The sequence below is a fragment of the Capsicum annuum genome, chromosome 3 (genome assembly GCF_002878395.1).
Source record: "Capsicum annuum cultivar UCD-10X-F1 chromosome 3, UCD10Xv1.1, whole genome shotgun sequence".
NCBI classification, from domain to species: domain Eukaryota; kingdom Viridiplantae; phylum Streptophyta; class Magnoliopsida; order Solanales; family Solanaceae; genus Capsicum; species Capsicum annuum.
Genome location: NC_061113.1, coordinates 208,914,567 through 208,921,674, shown reverse-complemented (window position 1 = coordinate 208,921,674; position 7,108 = coordinate 208,914,567). Strand labels below are relative to the sequence as shown.

Below are 7,108 nucleotides of genomic sequence, written 5' to 3'. Positions count from 1 at the left end.
TTGGCCTAGAGCCCTGTGGCATATCAGAATTTGGAACTCCAAACCTTGCGGCACACTTGGGTTGGGGGCTTCCCCGCCGAGTCAATGGCGGATTCCATATCGCCTGTGGAATATTCAAATTGTAGGGGAGTACCACCTAACTCAGAAGTAATATACAGATCAGAACTTGCATTGACTAGCAGGTTACGTGTTTTTCAGAAATGAGCCCATGTGTTTCAAAAGCCACTTGATGTATAATGTTTTGACAAAGTTGTTTCCCAAACTATTTTATTTACATATAAGCTTTATTTTTAATTTCTTTTCGTACTAGTATATTGTATTGACCCCCCTCCTTCCTTTAGGTTCTGAGGCTCAGTCTAGGGGTCCAAAAAGGCAGTAGATTCGTTAGATAGAGTTGCAGTGATTATTTGGTGAGCCTTCTCTATTCCAGAAGGCCTGTCTTTCAGATTATGTCCCTTATTATCGTTTTTGTCTACTGGGGGCCTTGTCCCAGTTTTCAGACAGCTGTTAGATTTTCCTGTAGTAGAGATTTCACAGACTGAGTCAAATATTATTAGATGTAGTTGATTTTCACTTTTCACACTAATGCTGAATTCAGAATTGACCGTGTTTCCATAGCAAATTATGTTTCCACATCTTCTTTATTTATATGAATGTGTGCATGCTTACTAGATAGATAGGGACGTTCTGGGCCCTCAGGGTTTAGAATGTCCGTCACGGCCAGGCCCTAGTTCGGGTCGTGACACATAACCTCAGGTACAATGAGAAGAATTATTCCTTAAGGACATTCCGTGAAGTCGAGGCACTTGGCCTTACAAATTCTGTTTCATATTATTTCTGAAAATTAACATACTTCTTGAATAGATTATCAGTAGTCTTGTGTTAAAAGTCTTAAGGTACTTCATAGGTGTTCTTGTTTATACAGGACCTTGTGTCAAAGTTGGTGTCGTATTTATACAGATTCTTGTATTCGAAACACCACAAAATAACAAAAAGTACTATAGAGAGATGAAAGTTAACTGGGGGAATACCTCTCGGCAGTGTAGGGCAACTGATTGTCGTTAATATATAAATTGTAATGAAAGATCAACGTTAGTTTGTTTCCATGATTTAGGTTCAAGCAAATCTGCAGGAGGCGGGTCACTGATTCAACAGATTGACTCTCGACATATACATATGGCGACATTTTGGTTCTGATGAAATTTGATTGTAATCGGAAAAGTCCAGCGTTTTCCAAAAAAGTTCATCAGAACAAGTCACTTTCCACATACGACAAACTAGAGTTATTACAGATAATGACTCAAAAATATCACAGTACTGGAGTATCTTCACCAAGATATTAGTACCAAGGTCCTCCCATCTCCTTATAGGAGAATATCTTCTTTTCATCCCAAAAGCTTCTATCTACTAAACTCCTGTCAAAACAAGAAAGGTTATTAGTTCTCTAGATCCATGAAGAATATTTGGATTCCTACCTTCAAATTGATATTGCTAATAGTCATTTTGTATTCTTATGAAAATATTCAGAACCATGAAGAAGAAAGGTTATGTCCTGCAATACAAAGAAGCATAGAAGAGTATGCAAATATGTCTGAGGAATACTGGAATTCCCAAAAGTGACGAAATCAGGAAAATCTAACCAGGAACTAAATGGGTTGTAGATAACAACAGAAAACAAGGAAAATTCACAAAACAAAGGGGTTTATACTGAAATATAAATCGGCAATGAACTAGAGAGACTCCTGGAAAACAACATATAATTAGTATAAGTGCCGCAGCATAAATTAAAACTTAGTTTTAACAATTGGAATTACCTATGGATATTGTGCTTCATCTATATTTTGTATTTCATATTTAACAAGAATCTCAAATAATTGCAAGTTTTTTTGAGAGTTGATACAACTTTGTCCATGTGATTGTAATGATTACCTCGTACGTTTTAACACCTTCAACCATCACAGTGTCAAACTTATACACCAGTGCAATTGAAACATTACCAAACTATAATTCAGGACCTTCTTTCCATTTATCTTCTACATGTGCTACTTGTACCTTGTCATATTTTCACTTATTTTGTCTAGTTTTGTATGACCACTCACCATCATACTATTCACATTTCTACAAAACTCATTTTTTGATATGCACTCAAGTTATACGCCATCATTGGTCTCACAAATGTCTTACAAAACCTAACTTTCACTCTAGTATGTATTTCCTTACAGCATAACACTCCTTCATTTCAACTATTAAGATTTGAATTTATGTGTTGCGTCTTCGTCTATCAGAATATCACACCATTGACGTAGAAACTGAGCCTAGACATAAGAAAAATCTACGTGAACTCAAATTGATGATCCCAGACCTGAATAAAGGAGTGTTGTGGTAAATATCAATCAACGTAAAACTAGTTTATTCTCATAGTACGGAATTGGTAAGAGAAATGCTATCAAATATTTTGTAATGTTCCGAAATAATGCATCATACAAATTGGCACAAAAGGAGTATTGATAAAAAAGTCTTCAACAACGACAGAACCAACAATAGTTGGTTGAGGAATCCGTATATGACAAAATTCTAAATTGAAAGCTAAACTAGAAAGTATACATGATGGATCTTCAATCCAACTCCGACAAAAGATGAAAAAATCCCAATACTTTTAGGTTAACACCTAAAAGCACGAAAACAAGTTTATAGGAAAAGGCGAGAGATACAAAATGAAATAGATAGTCCCTGAGTATGAAATAATAGGGCTGTTTATAGATATCAAGCTTCTAAAATAAATCATCCAGGCTGAACTGTACATTATTTAGTAGGGATTGCTTTACTATTTTTAAGTACTCCCTTCATTTCATTTTTTGTGTGAAGATGTTTGACCTAGCATGACATTTAACATGTTAATCTGATATATTACTGATAATGGAAGAAACTAATAAATTATGGTTGAAAAGAGATATAAAATTAAATATGGAAAAATTTAATACATCTTAAATTCTTAAAACTGAGATTATTTTGTAAAAATAGAATGTTCCAAACATTTTTGGAACGTCTTAAGAAGGTAAAAGAGTCGTATAAATTGGAACATAGCGAGTATAATATTTAAGGATGCATAAAATTCATACCAGGAGGAGCTTAAAGTATGGATAGAAACTTAGGAAGAGAACTTGAATGGGATGGTATTTCACTGTGGTTCTTTATTACTTCTCATAGACAAACTAGAGTTCTCACGATACATCCAGTTTCTCAAATGAGTAAAGTATAAATTGGCATATAAACAATCAATTATTGAACGCCAATATTACCCAAGAAATTATCAAATCAACGTGAAATTCTCTAACTCATCCTCCATTACAGCTCAAATCATCGTCTACCTTATACGTTATATCCATCCACCTCAGTTTTCATTCATTTTTCAGTTACTTTCCAAATAAAGTGAAGAAATTTAATTCTGAGATTTAGTTACACGTTTCTCATAACTTTCTGTTAAAAAATTTGTAAGTTCAAATGTACTTCTCTTTTTCATCTTCTTGATGCCTTTAGTGAAGCTTTTTACTTTATCAGGAAAAAATTTTTGGTTTCCACTTTCTCGTTCACTTGATTGTATTACACTATTTCAAGCAGATCCATTCTGCTTATTTTAATGCATCAAAAACAAAAGAGGGCCAAAAAGCAAATGTATATTTTCCATGAGAATTGTGTATAAACTTTAAAGTATCTAGATCTATACATCCAACTGCATTTATTAAATAATTAGACATGGGAACACACAAACAAAGTGCGAAGCCCCATGAATTTCTACAATCAATTTGGGCTAAATTCGAGCTAACGAATGCAATTTAATTAAACCCAAGAAACATGAGGTAACTGGAGTGGAGAAAAGTTATTGGTCCCAACTCCGTAAAGCTTCTATAAACTTCACGCAAATGATCCAAGAAATGTCTTTAAGGTTGAAGGAAATTCTCCACAACTATCATTTTCTTCCGTTGTATTATTCAGTTCTTTAATTGCTGTCAATTATTTTGCTTATTATTTCAATTTCTATTTAATTCTTCGATCACTTTATCAAAGTCTTAATAATTTGGAATTAATTGCATTCCAAAAGACCTCTTTCAAACAAATTCATTGGTTTCCCTCATAAACGGATTTAAGGGTATCCAGTCTTGCTTACTTACCAAACACTAGAAAGTAAGTAAGAAACCCCTTATTTTCCAAGAAAATGTTTTCTATGGAAAATCTTTAGGGAAAAAACTTAGCTGTGGAGATCAACTAAGTGGTGTTTGCCTTTAAAGTGTTGTGCCCCACCTTGTTTCCATAGAGAGGAAACTAAAATTAGAGTTTCAGGAGCTGACATGAAGCCTACACCAATCTTTCTCTCAAACTACTAATCATCCACCTTGAGAGCTTATAGGTTAGATATGTCACGACCCGAGATGGGGCCTTGGCCGCGACAGGCATCCCGAACTATCAAGGTACGAGAGACCCCTCTAACTCCTCAACCCACTAGTGATATTGTCCGCTCTGGGCCAAATCCACACAGCTTTAAAACATGTCACTAGGGAATAAATCTTGCTTACTTATAAACACAACATCCCTCTTGTGCTTTGCCGATGTGGTACTCCTTCTCCTAAGTTGGGGTATCACCTACACCCCCTCTTATGAAATCAGCGTCCTCGCTGAGGTTTTGCCCTACCGAATGGGATTTTCCTACACTCAGGACTGAGGTTTGCCCTGCCTTACCAGGATTTGCCTTCACTCAATTTGAAATCTGGCTCACATCGACAGGGACGACACAGGAGCGGCTCTGATACCATTCTATCACAACTCGAGCTGGGGCCCTAGCCGCGACGGGCATCCCAAACCATCAATGCCTGAGAGACCCCTCTAACTCTCCAACCCACTAGTGATATTGTCCGCTTTAGGCCCAGGCCCACATGGCTTTAAAATGCGTCACTAGGGAGCAAGGGTTTCTTACACTTATATACCCAACATCTCTCTTGTGTTTTTACCATGTGGGACTACTTCCTAAGTTAGGATGTTACAAGATATACTGAAACCCAAATTTATTTTTGAGAAAAGAAAAGATGGAATAACCAAAGCACCATTTGCACTTAATAGGATGAGAATGCCATATAAAAACAAAAGAAGCTAGATTCTCGATTAGAGAACTCCAATTGAATAGTTATGCTAACAAAATGGAAAATCGCAAGTAAATAGAAACTAACCATGACAAAGATTTAAACACTAAGAATAAGAAAATCTGCATTTGATCATACCACACTAATAATTGAAATGCAGAAAACCAAGATATACAAATTCAGATAACCATAAATTTAGTTCTTTTTTTAACTCCAATTGAATTGTTATGCTATGAAAAATCGCAAGTAAATAAAATCAACCTTGACAAAGATTCAAACATTAAGAACAAGAAAATACTTATTTGATCATACCAAACAAAAAACTGAATTGCAGAAAACCAAAATATACAAATTCAGATCCATAGGGACAAAAATCAAATAGCCAGAAAAAAGGGAAAAAAAGTTCCACAAGGTGTACATCAAATTCCTTATATGCTCACAACACATTTTGGACCCAAGATCCAACATGAGTAAGAAATTAATGCTAAAAAAAACCTTTAAAATGTAAGAATAAAAAGACAGAATGAAAGAGTTTTTGGACATGCCTTTCCTCGTAAAGACGATTTGGATTTCTAAGGTGCAGATGGAGGTGTGTTTTTTCTCTTGGTTAGCTGCTAGAGGGGTGATCACCAAAATATGGTGGGATATGTTTAGATGGTTTGGTAATTCTTGGGTGATGCCTAGAATTGTGAAGGAGATGTTGTCTTATTGGAAAGCTGGAAGAAGCAGGAGAAAGTGCAGGGCTTGAAATGTTATTCCTTTAGCTTTGATGTGGACCATTTGAGGAGAGAGAAATAGGAGGTCTTTTGAAGGAGTAGAATTAACTTTTCTCCAGTTGAGGAGTAGCCCGAGGTCCCTTATTCATTAGGTGTCTTTTGTAGGTTCTTTAATTTTTGGTAAGCTTTTCATGTATATGGATGACTTTGACCTTGCGATTAATGAAATATTTACCTGATTAAAAAAGAACTTAGGTAAACTATTGTGAAATGCATACAAGTTCAAATCGTAGGTTCACTTCAGAGTGTAATAGAGCTAAATATTGAATCATAAGTAGGACGGATGGCGCTTCCTTTTCTCTTTATAGTTCTACTTCTTTCACTAATTATGCCTTATAGTGTAGTGAGATAAATAAGCTTCTTCCTGGACCAGAACATATTGGATGTAAAATGTGCGATGATAGTGTAGCAATGATGAGGAGTGTGATTTGGCTACAAGGAAATGACCATAAAACCTTCCACGCAATGGCATGTATCATTTGTCAACGGTAATAATTAAAAATATCTAAAATTTCCTACTGCCAAATGGAAATGCCATCATCATATCTTTTAGACATGTAACTTGATTCTGGTCACCAATCTCTTACAATTTTCCTTTTTTCCTTAGGAGATAAATCCTAGCTATTTTTTTTTAATGAATGACTAAAGAAAAAAAAAATCTAAGTGAGATTTTATTTTGAGTTAATACCTCTAAAGTCCCTACACTATTCACTTATTATCAGTCTAACACTTAAATTTTGGGTTATTGTAGTCATCCCTTGAACTTAGGCCAAGCGATATGGAGAGTGACAGTCAAAAAGAGTATTTATGTGGACCTAGTACTCTGTGTGAGGTCTGACATTTTCTCTGATTCACCTATTTTAGTGCATTTCCATTACTTGAACGGAAGATTATGAAAATTGAACAAATTATTAGTACAACGTACCTTAATTTTCTTTCTAAAGTTCAAAGTTAAGATTGGAAGGTAAATTTTATCCTTAATAGAATCATATTCACTATTTATCTCATTTCAGAGAGGATTTAGTAACGATCAACCCTCTTCTTTGAAGACTTAAGAGATAGATTCTATAAATTACTTGACTTTCATTTTCCTTCAACTAATCACCCTCCTTATTCTCAGATTATTCAATCAGTAATCCTTTTAAGCATCATATCAGTAAAGTAGCCAGCTAAACATATGATGATGTTTTAGTCGTTGAG

At 35.0% G+C, this 7,108-nt stretch overlaps 1 pseudogene; it reads right to left on the bottom strand.

The window, feature by feature from the left end:
* LOC107866189 overlaps window positions 1–6,851 on the bottom strand; it is a 42,406-nt pseudogene extending 35,555 nt beyond the window's left edge.
* Between the last annotated feature and the right edge of the window lie 257 nt (window positions 6,852–7,108).